We start from the raw sequence: 22,599 nt of genomic DNA on the forward strand, positions 1-22,599 counted from the left end.
GGCCACTGTCCTGTGGGAGGAAGGTAATTGTCAACCCCTAGAATAGAACTAATGGGCAGTCAGGAGGGTTTCAAGGGAATAATGGTGGAATTTGTGCAGTCATCCATTCCACCAGAGTGCTAACTAAAACCATAATCATCTGGGTGGAGCTGAAGCCCTAGAGATGAATGGAGTTCCAGAAAGCTTGTGTAAAAGATAGTAAAGCTGGCTGCTCTGTTGCTTCAGAAACATGATTCACTGATCTGTCTATCATCCCAAGGCCGGGTCTGAAACAGTAGCTGTCATAGAATGGGAGCTGGAATATTGAGTTATCAGAAAGTCAGGAAAACAAAACAAAGCAACATGAGGCTCTGTAGTCACTGAGTCATGACCCTGAAGCCCAGGAAGAGAAGAGGAGGCTTTTCCTAAGAAAGGCAAGAATGGAGAGCAAATAATAGTAGGAGGCTTCAATCTGTCTGTGTGTCTTTTAGCCCCATCAACATCTCTGATCCAGGGAAGAGACTCACATTATGCTGCTGTGCTCGGGTGGGTTCTCTGCATACCTATTATCTACACTGTCAGTGCGATGACAAGCACAGAAACCCATACGCAGATCTGATGGCTCCAGCAATGCAATTTGCTAAATGAGAATGTCACAGACACCTTTGTGCTGAAGAGATTCACGTTGAGATCTGAGGACTGAAGAATAAATTCATTTGTCACTTGGTCCAGGGTTAGGGCAACCAACTCATCAGTTTGCTCAGGACATTCCTGGCTTAAGTACCATGTCCTCAATGCCTCCTTCATCCCAGACAAAGCTGGAGAGTTGGTCATTCTTCCAGCAGACCTGCCCCAGTGATTTGTAAAGCCCATCCAGTCCTCAAATCCCTTTAGTCTGATGCTCATAAATGCAAGGCAGTGCTGCTTTCATGAGCTTGGCTTGAAAGGAGAAAATAATGACGGGGGTGATACAGGGTGTGGAGGACAGAGTGCTGGTCTGGGAATTGGTAGATCTGCCAATAAACATGTGTGTGACATTGGGAAAAATCTTTCCTCTTTTAGTCGTTTATTTTTCCCCAAACGTAAGGAATTCATATGATGCTTTATAAGTATCCTTCCAACTCCACCTTTCTACTGCAGTTTCCTGTGAATTTAAAGTGTCTCATATGAGCTTTGAGAAGAGGTACTTGCATACCAATTCTTCCCTTACCAGAGTACACCAGGGGAGGGAAAGTAAGTAGCCAGCAAGAAAATAAAGTGTGGTAAAAACAGAGGTCAGAGGGTGTATTACGAATCTATTTATTTATCATTGCAGAAATACCTTTTCAGTTCATAAAGTCCAAATTCCATCTCTACACCTTCATCCCATAGAGGAATATAAACTTGGTCAAGGCGACCCAGCCATGGCTGGCAAAGGTCAGAGGCAGAGTGTGCTGGCTTCCTGCCTGATGGTACAGCCTATGATGTGTCCTGTCTTTAAGAGGAATAATAGAGTCTTTGTCTTTTCATTTTGACCCAAAGAAGGGAATACTAATGTCTAAAAAGGAAGCACAAGAGTAGGGGAATAATTTTCAGGCTTCAGCTCTTCTACGAACTCATTGGCATTGTTGACAATATCAGACATGGGTTAAATACAGGAAGATGAAGTCAATGCTACACCTTAAAAATTAATTGTTCAACTATTCGGTCATTTCAGAGCAATGCACCGTGAAATTATGTTATTCCCTGGAAGAACTTTCATAAAGTTTAACATGCCATGACACATTCTTTTCCCACTGAGGTTTGTTAAAAAACCGTCTACCGTCTTCAGAGTCCAAGGGTGTGAGTGAACCTTGCTGCAAATGGCTCCAGACTTGCTCATCGGTGTGTTCAGAGCAGCAAATGCTTTGGGGTGGCTGCCGAAGGGACCTTTTCACTAAGCAGCTCCTGTAAATGCCCAGCCTGCCTGGTATCCATGGAGGCATGGGTAGAAGAAGTCATTAGTCTTGGTGCCTTTTACTGTTATTCGCACTGGGATAATGAGATTATTAGAATATTTTTTTTCTCTAATGAGTATGAGACAGAATACCTTGGTCTCTAAATGATTTAGTCACAGAGGGAAACACATTACTCTTCCCCTGATTGCTGTCAAATGCTGGAAAATTGGAATATTATACTGATATTTATCGTGATGGGCAATATTTTTCCTGCCTTCTCAGTGTCAAATGAGATGGGGTAAATATTTGTCTGAAAGTGATCTCCTTTACAAGGTTTCTAGAAAGGAAGACAGATGAAGATTTGGGATGAAGAATGGGAAGTGGAGGTTAGAAGGACGATAATTGGAGGATGGCTTTTTGCTGTTTCTTCTTTTTTCCTCCTTTGATAAAACTCTCTCGTTTTCATTTCCTACAGACTTCTCTTGTGTTAGCTCACCAGTGTTCAGGGCTAATTAGATGCTGTTTAGATTCAGAATAGAAGGTTAATTTCAAGGGAAAATGGGCTGGTGTTGGTCTGAAGGTCATTAGGGGCAGCTGGTTAATTTGTTTCTTGGGAAGGATGGAAGCCTGGGGAGGGAGAATTCCTCGCAGGGCAAACAAGGTTTTTGTTCTCTCTTATTCTTGAGAACCTATCACCTTTTCTTGCTGGCAGTTTCCAGGATCTGTGCAGACTAATTGGAGGCCTACTACAATGATATTCAATCCAGGTCTTAGATACTTTGGCAGCTGCACTGGTCCTGTCCCATCTGCAAACTCTTTCCCCAAGAAGGTGATAAGTAAATAAAAAGAAAAAAGAAAAGAAGGAAGATATCTTACCTGTCATTTCTGTGTGTGATGCCACCACATTCCCATGTTACCAACAGGGAATTTTAGTGTTCTCAGATAGTTTAGTTTTCTTATTGCTATGATAAAATACCAAAAAGAACAAAGGGCGGGGGGGGGTATTTAATTTGGTTCATGGCTTGAGGATCACAGTCCATCATAGCAGAAAAGGAAAAGGACCTTGCATGGTGGCTTAGTCACATCTCACAAACTAGGGAGCAAAGACCTGTGTCTCAAGCAGGATCAGCCTATGACCCGCAAATCCCACCCTAGTGACCTACTTCCTCCAGCAATTATAACATCGAAAGTTTTAAAGTTTCCCAAAACAGCACTACCAGATGGGGATCAAGTGTTCAAACATATGGTTCTGTGGGGAACTTTTCACATCTAACCACAATGTCAACATTGACTTTAACATTTGGATGCTGGAGTTATGACTTTCAGATGTCCTCTGCAGGATTCATTCTGAGGTCCCATTGTACACACAGACATTGATGCTTCAATCTTGAAGTTCAGATCCTGTTAGCTTGGGAGATGATCTATTCATTTGTTCTGTAACAGGGCTGGTGCTTATTTCTGGGGTAGATATGAACTTAGAAGTTTCTGGATATATTTTATATTTTAGTGTTAAGTCATGTGTCATTTTGTATTCTGATGTCTTCTGAGATCAAGAAACTCGTTATCCCATGGACCTCAGAGAAGAAACATACCTTCCTGTTACATAGGAGGGCACTCAGCCCAGATGATGCTCAAAGCATAGTTCCTCCATGAAGCTTTTCCATCCTGCAAAAACTCTAGTGTGCATCTCTGAAATTATGACAATCACCCCTACTCGGTCCATTGGTTGTAAGTTAGCTTTAACTGAACTGATTACTGCTAAGTGATATAAACCATGTATTTTGTTTATCTCTGTCTTACAACTGAAGGTTTCTAGGAAGTCTCACCTGTACTTGAAACCTAATCTATTTGCTTGATATGACTCATGGTCAAAATGCACTATGGAGGGGTTCACCCATTCTGACAAAGTTTCTGGTTTCCAACTTTTACCTTTTTTCCCTTTTCCTTCCCAGCTAGCCCCAGAAAAGTCACAAGTTTCTAGATAACGTTCACTTCTTTCTTCTCCAGTTGTCTTCTCCATCTTTTTGTTACTTTTCCTTGTTTGGAGTTACCAATAAGAACATTACTTGGGATACAGTGGGTCTATGAAGAATAAGAAAATTATTTATTTTCTCTTGCTCATATTTATATAACATGGATTACTTAACCTCTGCTTATCAAAAATATGTGGTTTCCCTCATATATGAGCTAAGCAATTCTGTAGCAGGCACCAGCTGCTGTGCTGTGGTTCAGCTCAGTTCTGATACTTCCCAGGGTCACATCAGATCCCACAGGTTGAGAGAGAACTGAAAGATAAGTCATCTCAAGAAAAGATGAACTGGCTTACTGAAACCATGATGAATGAAACCTCAGGCAGTATCTTTGCCCTTTCCCTATGTGCAACAAACCATAAAGATTCTTTGAGAGATGTTCTTCATGTATGAAGGCTGGGAGCTCTCAGTCACCTGAGACTGGTCTCTGTGGCATGATGAACTGAATAAACACACTCTGATGTGACCCTTAGCTTTCTCTAGCTCTCCTAGCAAAGTCCATAGAACGTCCTTCTCTAAAGCTTCACGTGACCTTTGCCAATGTACAAAGCAGAGACACCTTACAATCAGCCATTTCTTTAAAGTCTACTCTTTTGTGAGGAGCTCTGTTTACTTCTGTGCTTTTCTATTCTAGGTTCTCATTGTACTAATTCCTAGACCATGCAGAGAGCCCACTCTGAGAAGCAAGGCGTACAGGAGATATCCACACTTACCTTCCTCTAGACATCCTGGACTTCTAACTACAGATTGGGTTCTCAGGACTTTCTCCATGGTTACACTACTTTGTTCCAGTGTTTCTTAGAGTTCAGGAAAGCATGCTATCTCTGTTTACTAGTTTGTTGCCAAGGATATAAACAAGACTCTTTGGATATACTTTGGTTGGTAGAATGCTTGCCTAGTATGCATAAAACCCTGGATTCCATCTCTAGTACCATGTAAACTTAGCATAGTAGTATATACCTCTGATTTAGCACCAGGAAGGAGAGGCAAGAGGAATAGAAGATCATTCTCTGATACACAGCAAGTCCCTGAGCTACATGAGGCATAATCTGACAAATATAAAAATAAAACATCAAAAGCAAAGGCTAAAAGTGACCAGCCAAAGGGAAGAGATGAAAAGCCTAGGCAGATAGACTCTAGCATACTTCTGAGCTCTCCCCAGGTGAGCCTCCATCCAGGTACATATGACTATCCAGAAACTTGCTAAACCCAATCCTTCTGGGTATCTGTGGAGCTGGAGAATGAACGTGGTGAACCATCTAACCTTCAACCCATCTGTGCTCTCTCCAGGAAGGGAGATGAAGCTCAATATCAAGTCCCTATAATCAACCTTAGACCTTTCTGGTGACCAGCCCCATCCTAAGCTCCTATGACTGCTGTCCATCTCATAAGCAAATGGCTGGTATTTATAAGATGTGAACTTCACTCTGGAGTGTTCAATGGCTCTAGCTTTGGGCCAGGAAATGGAAGGTTCCAGGAGACCAACTATACATTTTCTACTGTCTCAGTGGTTAGTGGTTGCTATTACTGCTGAGACACTGGAAAAGCTGGGAACTCAAATTTTATTTTACAACTGAACGCAAATGACTTCCTAGGAAGGGGTGTGGGGAGGTAAGATATTCTAGTCATGCTTAGTTAGCTTCAAAATTACTTGCATCTCACCCCTAGTAAAACAACTGATCTATAACCTGTCAATATATTGACAAGGTAAGGAAGCAAGACTGTCCTGAGGTGAGGTGTGATCTCCAAGAATGGGGTTGCTAATTGTTCCCTGTTGTTTATTTGCCAGGAAATAATTGCTCTCTTTGGACTCAGTGTCTACTGGAATTTACTATGTGCTTCTGACCTTGGGGGAGAGACAGAGAGGATGAAACCTAAATCCCCACTCAGTGAGGATTTCCCAGATGGCAAAAGACTCGGCTACCTCAGGGCTAGAAGAGGAAGATAAGGAGAATAGAGGAGAAGGAGGAGAAGGAGAAGAAAGAAGAGGGGGAGGAAGAGGAAGAGGAAGAGGAAGAGGAGGAAGAGGAGGAGGAGGAGAAGGAAAAGGAGAAGGAGAAAAAGGAAGATGAGAAGAACTGATGACCACTACAACAACAACAATAACAATGATGACAAGAGGGCTGAGTTTCTTATTCTGCCCTGGTGGCTATCCTGGAATTGGTAGGCCCATAGGTGAAGTGTATGAGGAAATGTCTGTCTACATAGAAGAGTAAGGACCTTGTCCAGGGTAATTAATATTATGGTTCTGAGGGTTAGTGAGCTTTCCCACTGCACAGCTAGCAGCAAGCATAGGTGTATACAGTGGATATATATATATATATATATATATATATATATATATATATATATATATATCAGACTGAGCTTTCTACATCCTGCCGAGAAAGAAGATTCCAGGTTCTCTAGGAGAGTTAACTGTCTTTTTTTTTTCTTCTTTTCTTTTTTTTTTAGACCCCTTAAGAATCCTGTTCTGCATTGGAATGAGGATAGAAAGTCTCTGGAGCTTATATGCTACCATTTCCCCTTTGGGCATCAACATGGAGATGGAGGAAGTGTGTGGCTTTTCCAGCCGAAGCACCCTGGAGGGTCAACTCAAAGCTGGACACCCCATGGTTTCTCCTGGCCATACCCATCCGCAGCCTGCCATGCAGGAGGCTGGGGCTGGGATGGGGCAAATTTTCTTACAGGACTGGTGACTGGGGGATGGGGCAATGCACAACTGACACAGGGAAAGGCTGAACATAGGAGGAATGGGATTCCATCAGAGCAATTTGCCCAGCTTTTTTCTTTATTTCCTTATACATTTTTAAAGCATATGTATTGCTAGTAAAAGTGCTGGCTGGACAAAGCTCACTCCTGCTGTGCATGCTGCCTTTTCTTTTCTGAATATCTGTGAACCTCTCTAGGCATTTTGTCTCTTGGACATGGACTGGCAGAGAAACTTAGTCAGTGTGGATTCCCAGTTTGCTTTTGCAGGAGGCTTTGCTGGCTTGCTGGCAGCCCTGCCTGGCTAGCTCCAGCCCTGCAGGGCCCAGGATGCAGGCTTGCAGCACCAGATGGAGAGAGGGAAGGCAGACCCAGTGAGGGTACCCAGGAGGAGAAGCAAAGGCCCAAGAAGAGGGAGCATGTGCAGGGCTTTCTGGACAGGAGCCCAGCCTGGAACAACTCTCCTGATTTGGGGAAAATAAAATCACAAATGAGAATAGCAGGAGGCCAAGAACCAGCTGGAGACAAAGGAGTGTTAGCTTCTAGTGGAGGCTTCGAGACCAGAAAGGCTCTGATGACATGCTCAAAAGTCTGACCTGCCTCGGACAGCTGCCATCCAAGCTTTGGGCCTGGAATGTTGTCACAAGCCCAGAAAACTGTGTTGTCTACCATATCTGAGATGAAGAAAGGCTGATGAGAAAGGATAGCTTGAGGCTCTCTCCTGCCTTCCAATCTCAGCCTTCTCTGTCTCCCCAGGTTACTTAGTCAGTAGGGTCAAGGTCCAACTTCTTGTCCACTAGGCAGCTGAGAGCAGCAGTAGGGGAAGAAAGGGGAAAGAGATGAGAAGAATGTGAGGAGAGGAAGGGTTGAGCTGCTGATGAGGAAAGGAAACAGGTGAAGGAGGAGATGAAGAAAGAAGTAGGTCTTGAAGGGGAAAATATATAAGTGGGGAGGAAGAAGATGAGATGGAGAGAAGATGAAGGAGAGACAGGCTTCTAAGGATGAGAGAAAAGAAGGAAGAAGAGGGAAAGGGAATGATGGAGATAAGAAGGATCTATAGTCTTCTGAGAAGAAGGATATAGGAGAAAAATATGTGGAGAAGGAAGAGGGGTAAGAGGTGAGGAAGAGAAGGAAGGGGAGGGGAGGGGAGAGGGAAGAATGACACAGAGATAAAAGAGGAGGGAGTGCCAGTCTTGAGGTATAGAAACCACATAAGTTTCAGAATACAGTGGCTCCTTATCCACCATCATCCCTGTGATAGCAGCTGAGACAGTCTTTGCAAAGGGCTTTGCAAATTTCAATCCAGAGGATACAAATAGAACAGTAGCTTGAGAAGTCCCAGCCTGACCCTGTTGGGCATATGCCATTCTCTAGGTCCATTCTTGAGCAATTCATTATGGACACACTCAGAGAGGACTGCTAATCCTGCAGATTGAAGGACATGTCTGCAGTTAGGAGCACTTTCAGGTCTGCTACATCACTGCTCGGCATAGGAAGAACCCTCTAACCTTAGCCCCCTAGAAACCAGAAAAGTTTGACCTGCCATTTGGCTATTGCTTTGTACTAACTGATTATCATCTATCTGACTCGAGCCTTTCAGGACATTTTCAAACCTGGATAAAGGTGTGTAGAGCTTGAACAAAGATCTCTTTCCAGTAAAGGAAGAATTAACCTATGTCTGAAGAATATTGTGTAATATACTTGTGTATGCACTCACACATATATCTGCACACACATGTGTGTACATGTGAAATAATTCTACAGAATTTCAGATATTTGTATATTTTTCAGGCATGTTATTACATTGTTGTGGCTTATGATATATAATATCGTAAGTTATTAATACTGGCATCCTAGTTTCATAGAGGTTAAGAAACATGAAATTGTGACTTGTGTAAGTTCACACAAATCTTGAATGACACAAGTAAGATCAACATCTAGTTTTCTCATCTAATACAATATTTCATATTCTTTCTATTATTTGGTTCTGACTCTAAGTTAAACAAGATGGAAAAATGGGAGCAGGTAGGCTGCTAATTAAAGCTTCTCTCTTCTTTCCTATAATGCATTATAGGCTACTTTATCTGGCTTGTTTCTTAGATCAGTCACTCTAATTAGAGATTATACGTCCTCAGTGTTTACATTGTAGAACCAGGATTTTAACCAAGATCTTCAGGACTTCCTGGATATAATCTGTTCATGACTCTGGGAGAGGAGTCCCTGGGAATTCATATGCTTTGCCAACAAGGAGACCTGGCTTTGAACTCTAGATCTAGTGTCAGCTCTGCTAACTGGCACAAGGTCCCAGGAACCTCAGTTTCTCAGCTGTCACAGTGACCCAACAAGAACCATCTTGTTTATGTTTGTAAAGGTGAAGGAAGGGTTAAAGGTGGGTCTCCAGCACAGATTCAGACACAGTGGTCACTAAGTAACATCTGCAGAAAATCTATAGATTTTTCTGTTTACATTTTGGCTGTCCTCTCTTTACATTGCTAAGGTGGGTATGATTTGCCAAGTTTCACTTAGACCTAATGGCCCATTTAGATCAAGTTACTGTCTGTAAAAACAGTTGACACCCAAAAGAGCAATTTCGAGGAAAAAACTAATACCCAAAGGGATAAGTGAGATTCCCCGAGGGCAAACAGTTTCTACAATTCTCATTCTTGATTCTTCTGTCTAAACCATACCTGACTTTTGCCATGTTATTGCTGCACAGAAGACCAGGGCATATAGCCTCTTATGCTGCTTCCTGTCCTGCTCTCAGGAGAGTGTGAGTCATGTCTCCCCCACTTGCCCCATTCTGTCAGCTTGAGTAGGGGATTTTCTTTGGCTTTTCCTTCTCCAATGGAACAAAAGGAAAGAGTTGCTGCTGCTGTAGCTACTGGACTGGAAGAAATCCTCCCGGCATCCTGTGGTGGTTGATCCTGACTGCAAATTTGACTGGGTTTTGAATCAACTAGGAAACAGCCTCTGGCCTTTTCTGTTGAGAATTTGCTAAGAAGGAAAGGCCTGTCATAAGAACAGAGAACCCAAAATAAAGGGGTCTCTCTGCTTTTTCCTATATGCCTCCATATCCACTGATGCTAAACTAGCTTCTTGGTCTTTCAGTGTGGGTTCCACATAACTCTACAGATATCAGGCTTCCAGAGCCAGCTTGAATTCTCTTATGAGCCATACTGCTATCCTATGTAGCTCCTATGGTTTAAGTCAGTTAGTACTATATAGACTTAAATGTATATGTACATTGTATCGGCTCTATTCACCCTCTTTTCACCATAGCCTGGATATCATGTGGCTCTTTGTCATAGTGGTGCTGTCAACAATCTTTCAGCAAAGACAGAGACCACAGAGACAATACCTAGCTTTAAGAGGAACACTGCATTTCACATTCTCTTTGCAGGTGTTTTGCAAGGCTGTGAGACCGAGAATGATTTCTGTTTCTTTTTGTTATTTTATACCTCAAATTATTCTTTTGCCTTCCTGTCCTAAAAATAGAATAACATGCTCAATTTTGTTCTTAACTCCTCTACTCTGATACAGCCCCTGCATTTCTAGGCCTTCTGTATTTCCCTCCTCTGATGCATGTAACATCTTGATAATCCCAACATTGGAGTGGAGAAATGGAAAGGAAATAGCATAATAAAACACTTCTGTACCATGTTGGAATCAGTGATCTTTTTCAAGAGTGATCAGTTGCATGACTTAACTCAAGGGCTTAGATTATAAAAAGGGATAGAATTAATAGCAAGTGTGCCCAGGTATTTAAAGATAAATAGACCCAAGGAGTAGGAGCCTCTGTCCATTTCTCCATGTTCCACCAGGAAGGAAGATGTAAGCCCCAAGACTCCATCTAAGTGCCTGAGAATAGATAGAAGCAAGCTGTCTCCGAATGCTGCCTGTGCTGAGAGAAAAGAACTCCTACAGGGAACCAGCAAGCCAGCAACCATCTGGTCTACTTCCATAACCAGGCTGTTCACCAGGTCATTTCCTTCTCCATACAAGAGGGCCAATGTGTTTTAGACGGAAAGTGTATCCCACCAGTATCCCACTGGAAGTTTCCACTTGTGGTACTATTTTGGGAAATTTGAAGGTTTTGAAATTTTTAGGAGGTAGCAGATCTCTGGGGAATTTCATTAGAGGTTAGGTTAAACTGTTTTCAGGGTCCTGGTTGTCTCTGTCTCTGTCTCTCTCTCTCCACATCTTAGCTGGTCCATCACTAGGTGTATAGCTTCTTCCACATGCTACTGCCACTATGATTTGCCTAACTAGGAGCCAAAGAACATGACTAAGACCTTTGAAACCATAGGCCAAAATAAACCCTTCCTCCTATATCATTTGTGTCAGGTACTTTGCCATAGTGACAAGAAGTAGGAGTAGCAAGAGTGCCTATCACAGTGATCCCTCCTGCCTACTGAGAAGCAATGCTAAGGCTATGGCAAACATCTGGAGGTGGACTTGCTTTGAAAATTAGCAGCCTTTTCATCATTCACAGGGAGATTTAAGATATTACTGCAGTCAATCTGAGTCTTTGAGAACAGGTAGGAGTTGACTTTCTGGAAATGGGTATGAGAGGTTATCAATACAAGGGAAAGGTATAAGCCAGGCATAGAGCTAAATCATTAACTTGGCTGTAGCATGTGATATTTAACCAGAAGCTGGAAACATTATATCTAAAATACGTACCGGGGCAGAACTTGGGAGCAAAGAAGCTTGGCCTTTCTTCCAAATCAAGCACAAGTGAGAACTAGTTCTAGCAGGAATGATAGTCCAGTTAACTCTGCAGAAAGACAGAGGTTGAAGTACCTGTGCAAAGACCTTTGTTGGGGTTTGGGGGAGGACTAGATAGGAAGCCAAGGCAAACAAGAAGGAGTATATGCACAGGGAACGGTCCGAGCGGGGAAGTGCTGAGAGGAGTCTTAGGCAGAGGTTCTGATTGAATTTGAGTGCCCAGAAGCACATAGGATGAGAATGAGAGTAGGGGCAGTGGGGAGGGGGTCAGGTAGAATTAGAGACTCATCACAGATCAGAGTCTGATACATAATGCATCACTTAAAATGGCTAAAAGAAGGAAAAAGGCAGAGCTGACAGATCAGGGCATTCTGGAGTCCAGAGAGTAAGGCTTCTTGGAGGGGATCTTGAGAGGCATTTTCTGCCTCTCTTCAAAGGCTTCTAATTATTCCAGTGCCAGGAAGGAGTGAGGACCATTATTACTGTCCTACCAAGGTCCTGAGAATATCCTAGAGGCCTTAACATTGCCAGGGGCCACTATAATCCTAGTCAACCACAATCCTAGTCTCTAGAAATCTAAGAGACCAGTCTACCAACTGATAAAGAATGGCTCTTGAGGATGGATTCCATATTTGGATGTCCTGAGTCCCCCTTCTTTGAGAACACATATTGTCTCCAGGGCAGCTGTATTAATAGCTACACTCTTCACTGGAGTAGCCTCCAGTGTGGAAGAGTCATCAGCACAGGTCCTCTCTTCCTAGAAAACCTGACCACAGGCTCAAGACTCACAGAAGGGAGGGGACGAATGGAACAGACGGATTGCAAAGCTATGCAACATTTGGTTTCATTGCTAAAATTCCACCCTGGCTTCCAATATCAATGGTGCCATTTTTTGCTCTGTACCTCTGGGTGCCTAAGTATTATTTTTACTGTTTGTTTATGTCTGTGCATGTGAATGTTTGTTTTTAAATATCAGACACATGCCTTACAGAAAGTGTATTGGTATTTCAGAAGTCACTGATGTTTTTGCTATCAGCTGCTAGGGACAGGGGTCAAGCTGAACAACCTGACATAAACATCACCGGGCTCACAAACCTGTTTTCAAGTGAGACACCCAAAGGCAATATTCATCGCAAATTTATGAGCTCAAGGCATCTAAATGTGATCCACTTTTAAATCTCATCTTTTCCCTCTGAACCCTTCAATCTAATTAGGCTCACATCAGTATATTATTACAGAGAGTAATCATTCCTTTCTTCTAATAACATTCATGGATAATTTTATTTCTCATTTCCAGCCTCCTCCTCCTCCTGTGGTGTAATTAGTGTCTCTGGCACCTCGTGCCTCTCAGAATGAGCTGCAGCTGCTAATTGCTAATTGAAAAATTAGAAACTCAGTTAGAAAAAGGATCTAATTAAAATGAAATTAGATAAAATCCCCTCAAACCAGCACCCCCACACTTTTCTTTGTTTTTCTTTTCCCATTTTTGCTTTCTTTTTTCCACCACTATTAGCACTTGCAAAATATATGCAATTGCTGAAAGCTGATGACCTTTCCACAGGGGCCAGCACAATGGCCTCGATGAAGCAGCTAGGAAAACCGCACAGCTACTGAACTGAATGTAGAACTTGGTCTTTCTTCCTGATGCGCATGGATTCCAATGTTTTTCAGGTCCTCTGGCAAGGACGGGGATATGGTCACCCTTGTATAATTCTCCCGAGTTTAGAAGGGCCACTGTCCTCTTTCAGGACAGGAAACTAGGGATCTACTCTCTTCTGGAAGCAAACCTGTCTCTACCTTCTTGTACATCGAAAACTACAGCAGATACCTAACTATCCAGCAAAGATGCAGTGCTAGAAGAGACACAAAAGGAAACCCAGGTCCCTTCTGTCTCCAAAGTATGGGCAATTTGTTGAGAAGCCTATGTGGGAAGCCGTTGCAGAGTGGCAGTTGGCTACTGCTGGCCATCACACATACATAGGCAGTGAAGGTTCTTTTGCCAAGAAGAGAGACAAGTTAACCAATCAGATGTGAGACACGCCTCTCCTAGGCCTATATAAGCAGCACCAGTTCTGGGCTCGGGGTCTTTTCGCCTCTACAATCAAGCTCTCCCAATAAACGTGTGCAGAAGGATCCTGTTGCAGCGTCGTTCTTCCTGGCCAGTCGAGCGCGCGCAAGAAGCCTAGACAGAGAGGAATAACAGACTAAGATAATATGGTCCCATGCAAAATAGCATTTCAGATAATGTGGTGTTTACTTCAAGACTGCAATGTTTTAAAGCCTTGATACATGCCAAGAACCGTGCAAGAATGGGGCACTCAAATATGGGCAGGCTACAGAGGATTGTGAACTCCTTCCATAAAGAGGAAAAACTACAGAGAGCAAGTGAGATCAGGAAAGCCAGAGATGGTGGAAGGTGTGGGACTTTCCCAGTGGATGGCATTTTAGCCAGAGAAGACAAGTTCCAAAAACTACCACATATAGCAAAATGGTGACTTCTGGGAATGTAAGCAGCTGAAAATGTTTGATGCTTAAGATTAGAGATGTGTGGCTGAAGTTAAGGTTGTGGAAGTTTGGAAAACATTCCCATAGGAAGACCAGCAGTCTCAACTAACCTGGACTCCTGATAGCTCTCAAACACTGAGCCACCAACCAGGCAGCATATACCAGCTGATACGAGGCTTCTGACACTTTTACAGCAGAGAATTGCCTGGTCTGGCCTTAGTGAGAGAAGAGGCACCTAACCCTTGAGAGACTTGAGGCCCCAGGGAGTGAGGAGGCCTGGTGGGGTCGGGTGGGGTGGGAGGTAGGGGCATCCTCTTGGAGACAGGAGAGGAGGAATGGGATGAGGAACTGTCGGAGGGCAGAGCAGGAGGGGGATAATGACTGGACTGTAAAAAAAAAAGACTAAAGATAATTTTTCAAAAAAGTTTAAAAGTGTGAGAGGAGGGCTTAAAATCTGAGGGACATTTTGGTTCACGTCTTGGGGTGCACATGATGGTAGGTAGGGTTTTTGTGTGGCGAGAAAAATATTCTAGATTAAAATTTAGTAATACAAAAAAGGAAAAACTACTGTCAAGCATGTGGGTAGTCGAGCTTTGCTTCGGCAGAGGGGAAGATTACAAACGCAAAGAGATGTTGATCTCTGATCCTGGCTAAAACCCAGGGAAAGGATTACTTTAGCAATAAAAACAGGTCTTGAGATGTGGCTCTTACTTACTGGTCTCGGAGCAACTCAGGGGAAGCCATTCTTTCCCTCAAGAACTCCCAGTCAACAAAACCCAGGAAGATGAGTAAAGAAAACAGGGACTAATGTGTTAGGGCAGACCTTCTCCGAGTGTGTCCTGGAAGATAGTGCCATGAATCCATTCACTATTAGTTAACTGCATCTGGAAAGCTCCAGTAATTCATTTTCTGCTTTGGAAATGATGGCCCAAATAACTCTGAAACCATTGGTATACATGTTCTGTTCTCATAATTTATTCTGATCTGAAGTGGTGAATCGGAACAGTGATTTAGAACAAGTTGTGTCTTAGGATGCCCTTCTTTATCATCAGCTCACACTGTTCAGGCTTCAGCTCAGCTTACAGTTTGTGCAGTGAGGCCTGGCATTTTTGATTACCCTGTATCTTCTACAGCCTTTCAAATGCCCAGGTTTGTTTATAATCAAGCACATCGAAGACACATAGAGAAGATACAAATGAGTAGAAGGGCTCAGTAATGTTTCCATAGTGTACGTTTTTCATTGGTGACATGAGTTCAAATCCCAAAGTGTGTTCAGTAAATACTGGCTACTATTTTTATTTTGTATTGGAATAGGAATGGGGGAACATGGTGAGAAGTAGGTAGAAGAGAATGGAAGAAGCGAATGGCTGCCCTATTTGTGTAGCATGAACCAGAGCCTGACTGGATCCAGGCCTCTGTGCTCACCATGAAGCTCAGGCAGTAGCTGATATTTGCTTAATTTGATGGATGTGGATTTTTGTCACTGAAGTGACAGGACTCCCTTGCTGGCTCAGTAGAGATAGTCTCACATATTCCAAGATAGGAAGTGACTCACTGGTGATCTCTTTGCTGTTTATAGGAGGAAGCAAATCAGGGACTTCCATCCCTGTTAGGAACAGACATCTCAGATGCACACATGGGGCTCTCTCATTGTGCAGTCCTTTTGGTTCTCCTGCTCCACCTTTCAAAAGGTAGTTTGGGCTCTTTCTGGAAAATTTCTAGGAAACATTTCATACTCATATCCCTTCAACTTCTCGGAGGAAACCTCTGTCGAGGTTTGAATATGCTTGGCCCAGGGAGTGCCACTGTTTGGAGTTGTGGCCTTTCTAGAGTAGGTATGTCATTGTGGGCATAGGCTTTGAGACCCTCCTCCTATCTTCCTAGAAGTCAGTCTTTCACTAGCACTCTTAATATGAAGATGTAGAACTCTCAGCTCTGCCTGCACTGTGCCTGCCTGGATGCTGCCATACTCACACCTAGATGAAAATGGACTGAACCTCTGAACCTGTAAGCCAGCCCCAATTAAATGTTGTCATTTACAAGACTGACTTGGTCATGGTGTCTGTTCACAGCAGTAAAACCCTAACTAAGACAACTATTGTAGGAAAGTTGTTTAAAATACTGTTAAACGAAGGGGAGTTCCCAGCTCAGGGAAATATGCTTTGAAGACAGATTCTAAAACAGGAGCATAAGAAATACAACATGCTCAAACTTCAGTAGCGATCATCACGAGCCTCTGGAAGCAGCCTCAGTAACTGGCCTCTTTGCTAGACCATTCCTCATGGTTTGTTCGGCAGCTCGTTCTCTGTTTTCCCTTACACAGAGCGTCAGTACCTATCAGTACAGAAATTCTTCAACCTGACACACAGGAAAGAAGCATTGTTATCATCTCCTCCTGGACTTTTTTCTCCCCTTCCTGTCAAACACTCATCCTAGAAATCAGCCCATATCCCAAATCTATACTGTGAAGTGGGAAATGGAAAACTACATCTGTTTTTAAAGTGTGGTCCTATGGATAGGTCATTTATTCTGTAGTTCAAGTCACCTCTACTTGCACATACTCCAACTACAGGCAAGATGGCCAAGCTATTGCTATTAGCGTTGCTGCAAAGGGATTTTTAGAAAAAGGTGACTGAAGGATTCAAGGTGAAAGCTGCTGTCAGCTGGCAGAGCGGGCTGTTTGCAGACAGAATTCACTAGGGGATAAGGAAGGACCAGGGCTCCAAGTGTGTGATGTAGCTAAGCTTCCATCTCAGAGAGGCAGCTGCTCTAATTATCTGTCATGTCACCTTGCTCTCCAGAGAGACAGATGTTTCCTTCTTTGAGTTTTTAAAAATCCATTTACAGTCATGGAGGCCTTTCCCACCCCATCTTTCAGAGATTCTAGGAATCAAAGCACATGTGGTGAAATAGGGAGAGATTTCTTCAAGGACTTTTGAATATGCTAATATACAAAAGGAGGCAACGCTGCATCCATCCCTGCACTGTCTTTCCATGATGGATGCTGTGAGTGGTATCCAGCCCTGGTGGGGAGCAGTAGCTCAGGCTAAATCTACATAGGGGGAATGATGGGTATGTATTATGTAACATGCAGGACTTGACCAGCCTGGCCTGTGGGGCACCAGCATTATTATAATAACATGTGTCCATCATATACAAATACCTTGAATCCAATTGCACGGTGATGGTGATGCTTTTATAGAGAAATCAGATTCAAAGGGACACTTGGCCTGCAGGAGGCACTGAGTTTTTTGATCAGGCATAACAGACTCAGTAGGGTTTGGGGCCCTTAGCTCTACAGATTCAGAAACTCAATGTTACCAGTGTCCTCAAGTTCACAGAAGGAACCCATCACTACTAACACCACAGTGCTTAATTTAAGTATGTCTGTTTCTGTCCTTCCTAGCACTGAATTTCTGGGGCCTTGAGGAACCCAGGGACTGGTCAGATTGACATGGTCCAGGGCCATGACTACTTCCTGACAGCACAGCTTGCTGATGGTAAATAAATGCTGACTTTGTGGCTGACCAACTGGCTGGAGTGGAGGGTAGTGTGGATGTATGGAGGCAGCAAGAAGCATCAGAAGGGACAAGGAGTCATGGACAGGGTTATAGCATCCATATTCCCTGATGTCTATTGATTAGCACCGTGTATCCAACTGATGAGGTGTTTGGGTTTTTTTTTTTTTTTTACATATTTGTTTTTACATATTTTAGTTGGTAACCCTTCAAAAGAAACCAAGAGAATGGAAAGGTTGTGCCTCCAAACATTACAAAGAAATAGATTTAAAAGAAGGTAAGTTGCCCAAGGACACTGGTCAATCAAGTATCCAACAAGTATCAAATATTAGAATTATTTAGCTGGACTCAAGGTACAAGGGTAGAACTTTTAATTTAGGATTTTATTTATTTACTTACTTATTAATTTTCAGAGTGTGTGTTTCTGTGTGGACATGTGAGCACTAAAGCACGTGTATAGAGGTCAAGAGGCAATTTGTTGTCACTTCTCTTATTCCATCATGTAGGTCCAAGGCAAGGAAACTCGGGTTGTCAGCCTTGCCAACAATGACCTTTACTCTCAGAGCCAAGTGTGCTAGATCATCCAAGAAGGCAGACACCACAGCTAGATTTTATGGTGACAAGTATTCTCACTAGTCACACAGAAGCCACTTTGTAATCAAAAGTAATTTGTGATCTCAGAATGAAGTGTTTCTAGGGCTGGAAGCTTTTGCATTTTGTGGTGCTGTGGGACTGTGAGAGGCTGCCTGGTTTCTGGTTGAGCTAGGTTTAAAACCCCAGTGACCCAGCAGGTGCCTGCAAGGGATGGTAGGCATTTTGTCACACTCCTAGACACCAGGCTCCTGACATGAGGCCTCAGTTATTCATAATTCTGTGGTCATCAGTCATGTAAGGAACATCCCAAGCCCCTCCACAGGTAGAGGACATGACCACAGATCATGTAGTCTCAAGACAGATCTCCATTTTAATGAGGTACCTGAAGGCTTAGCCAGTTAAGCTCTCCTTCCCAGACACTCCTCCCTGCAAAGGGTATTTAACCTCAGACCTGCCCTGAGAAAGTGGGGTATGGTTTTTACTCATCAACTTCCCACCATGACAATAAATGTCTCTTTTCATTGTGGTCCACAGTGCGGAGCAAGTCTAAAGAGCCAGCCACCTAGTTTCTTGCAGAAGGCCTCTCAGCTTTCCCAGCCAGGGTCTTCACTAAGACAAGCCCATCCACAGAGCAAGCTAAGGACTCTTTCCTTACTGTAGGCCCAGCTGGAGCTCTCCTCTCCATTTCCCTTTAGCCCGGGCTAGATAAGTACTATTCTGAGGCATCCAGCAGTGTCTGTGGTGCCCAAAAGTCTTTCAACCTGCTGTCTCTGACCTCTGGACATGCCCACTCCCCACCCCTGCCCCAAACCTGACTCCTGCAGTTCCCCAGACCCAGGAGCTGGGTCTCACAGCTTCTCACAGCCTAAGGCACAAACTTCCTAAGTCCTGCCTTGTTCAGCAGTCCAAGCCCAGAGCAGATGTGGGACCACACCTTTTAACCCACATGGTGCCACTGTGTATATCCACAACAGAGATTGCCTAGTAGGTAATTAAGTTATTACAATTGCAGAGCTCAATTCCCCAGAAGGTACCAAGGCAAGAAGTTCTGTTTTTCTGTATCTACTATTCTCCTTGTTCATCTGTTATTCTGACTTCTTCTTGAGGTCAGATTCCATTACCACCTTCTCTAAAGTTTCTACTCTGATACAATATGGGTAGAATTTAGGATTACCTACAGTTACCCCCATTTCTCCCATTTCTTTTTAGTTCCTGAGGTGTACCTCAGTATTTTCTAATGTAGCTCTAGGTGAGTGATAGAGTGGGAAGAGGCATGGCTTGCTCAGATGGATGGCAGAGCTTCATGGTCTCAGCCTGGTACTTTCCCTCTCTACAACATCCATGGTGATGAGGGTAGTGTCATTTGCAGAACCATATAGTCATCAAATTAAAGTTGATTTCTGTGAGACCTGTCATGACTTTTCAGTGTTCTGCGAACCCAATGAACAGGAATGGTTTTAGCTCATGAAACTTTTGACAGCTCTCTATGAACTATCCCAAGCCCTCTACCTGCTCCAGCTTCCAACTGGTTTTCCAGGCTGAATATGTCTCTGTCTCATGACTCAAGGATTTCAAAACTGAGTACAGGTGGTATAATCACCTCCTTGTGTGAAATAAGCAGACACTTACAAGGCCATATCTTTTAAACCCACATGTCTATTTAGACATCAGAATGTCAAGATCATTGGATATCTTGACTCTTGTCAACTTCAAAGTTAATTATGACTTTTCTCAGCTGTTGTAGGACTTTTCTAAGTCTATTCTTGACCTCATAGATTTTGAAGATGAACAGATAAAACCTCAAGTCTAGGAGAAGCTGGGGGATCTTCTGAGAGTCTTCCTTCCTATGGAGGAAGCTGGGTGAAGACAGCAGCTGACTGCAGCTGGTCAACCTGGTGATCAGATCATTAAGTGCAAAAGCAAGGGGTTAATGACAGGGCTTTTCTTCTTGCACCACTGTCTACCTTCCTTTACTCTGCCCCCTCCCAGTGCATATCCCAGAGCTCACCAGTGCTGGCCTTACACAGGTAAGTAGGACTTGCTTTCTCTCTCCTTCACATTTCTTCTATTTTTGGCAAGGCTGTATCACAGCGCTCTCCGGGTGCTTCATTATCCACTTATTTTCTGTTTGATTTCTCCCCTTCTCTGGCTAGCAATTTCACTGGTACAGTTCAAAATTACTTTTAACAGTGTCTTTCAACTCATTTAAAGTCACCTCCCCTTCATGCTAGACTAGGCTTTCTCCTAAACTAATCTCTGTGGTAGCAAATTAAGGTCAATCTACATTAGATATACCACCAATCAGAGTTTATAATGAGAATCCTTCCACTTATTAGTTTTGTTTTAAATTAAGTGGAATGATAAATGGGAGAGACTCAGAGCTCAGAGCACTGAAGACCACAGCTGCAATTCTCCAGGCAAGAGCAGAGAGGTCTCAGCATGTGGAGTTAGCCCTCCAGACATCCTCATACCAGAGTGGCAGAGTAAGCTGTAGGAATGAAGCTCAGGGACCTGTTGGTAGGTTCTAACGTTGAAAAACTCCAGGGCACAAAGGCCAGGCAGAGCTCACACATTGTATATCTAGATGTTTAAACATTCAGAATGTAGAAACTCCTAAGTAAATACTATTCTTAATGCATTGATTATTTTACCCAAGTGACTGCCTGATCACCAGCTAACACTCAGGATCTTAAACTCAGAATTCTCAGGGTGCTATTGCCATAGGGTAGCATGGGAGTATGGAGACAGCTGATCCCTGGCCTTGGCCTTCTTTGAACTCCCAGCTCTGATTTGCAAAGAGACTTTGAATGCATGCATATAATGCCATGGTGTGGATATCCATTCTTATTTTGTGCAGATATAATATGCCCATAATATCTGGGCAGAGTGAGTGTCCTTCTGGCACAGGGAAAGTGTCCTCAAGGCTCGTGGCCAGAAGAGGGCTATCACTGTGTGTGTGTGGTACTGATAGGAAGGTAGAATGACATTGTGGACTCTAGGTAGTCCCTTGGCTCATGACCTTCTTATTCTATGGAGTTGAGTGAAGTCAGAGGAGCTGGATAGAAAGTGGGGGCACCCTCTAAACTGTAGGGTCAAGGTTCAGTCCCCCTGTGTGGAGTCAAAAGATCACAATGGGACCTCAGTGGAGTTTTGCCAGAGACTAAAAGGAGAAGCAGAACTGATACCAATTATTGTGGCTATTTCCATCTTATTTTTACCAGGCAGTTTCCATTGTAAGTGATAACCATTTTGATTATATTAATAAGCACTACATACACTCAAGAATTTCACAAACTATTCTGACTGTGGCAGTTGTAAGTGGACAGCATAGTCTGCTGTCCTGGTGGTTTCCAACTGTCTCCTGAATCTTCTCCACCCACCCCTACAACAATGGCCAGGGGCCCAGAAGGCAGGACAGACTTCAGCCTAGGGTGAACTGTCAATGTCTAACTTTCATAGATTGTATTTTGAGATAGAAGCACTGTGCCAGGGAGATCCTGACACCCATGCTGCTCTCTCCCTTCAAGAGGTTAAGGTCTAAGGTCAAAGGACTATAAGCCACCGGCCCCTGTTTCTGTGCTGACTCATTCCTTCTGAGCCAGAATAGTCCTCAGTGTGAAGAAGAGGATACCAAAGTGACTGACAGGCTTAGAGGCAGTACAGTGCTTTCACTGATTGGCCATGGGCAATGGAGGACAATCCACTGAGTAATTACTACTCTTTCTCAGAAGTAACAAAACTTCTCTCTGTTCTTAGAGGACATTAACTAATCAGGAGTGTAAGAGCTTTCACCTGACACAGAGGGAGAGGCACAGAGGCAAGCAGTGTACAATCAGGTTCGTCAAGTGTAATCATGCAAGTGAGTGCAGTTTGACAATCACAGTGGTGACCAGTTTCCTACCAGGCTCCTCCTGCACTACAATTTGATTATTTTTTGATCAGTTTTTTGGATAGGCTCTCTGGTGTTGTGGGTTTTTTTTTTCCTTTTTTTTTTTTTAACTAAACCAAAAAGAGAGCCCCTACCTCCCAGAATCTCCTTAGGGAAACAAAACAGGGCAGTGCATATCATACCCTGTTACTTGACACTGGTCTGGCACTCACAGCCAGGTCATCTGTGTGTGATTCTCCTATTGGATGTGAAAAAAAGTCACCATTGTCACCACAGAACATTCAGTGCCCTTTCCTCAGACTTGTCCTAGAATTCCCTTTACTCCCCGATCACCCTAATCTGGGGCCAGCCATGATGCAAAGCATCTCACTAAAATCCAAATCCCGAGAGCCCTGCTCATGTGCATTCTCTCTAACTGCAATGGGAAATTAACCTGCTTAACTCTAGACATGGTACCAGGGGTTTGGGTCATAAAGGCTTTCACTTTCAGCCTTCTTGACAAGCCTGTTGGCATTTTGGTTGTGCTGTAAATATGCACTTAACTTTGTCAGACAGTTTCAGATTGTTTTCCAAGTGGTTGCTGCAATTCACAGTCTCAGCCCTATGGTGTGAGTGAGCACACAAATCCTACCCCATCTGCCCCGGCACTTCCTGCTTTCAGTCCTTCAGATCTGGCCACCCAGGAGGTATAAACTGGGAGTTATTTGCCATTTTAAATCCATCGCCCTATT

This window comes from Mus musculus, chromosome 1 (assembly GCF_000001635.26).
Source record: "Mus musculus strain C57BL/6J chromosome 1, GRCm38.p6 C57BL/6J".
Classification (NCBI taxonomy): domain Eukaryota; kingdom Metazoa; phylum Chordata; class Mammalia; order Rodentia; family Muridae; genus Mus; species Mus musculus.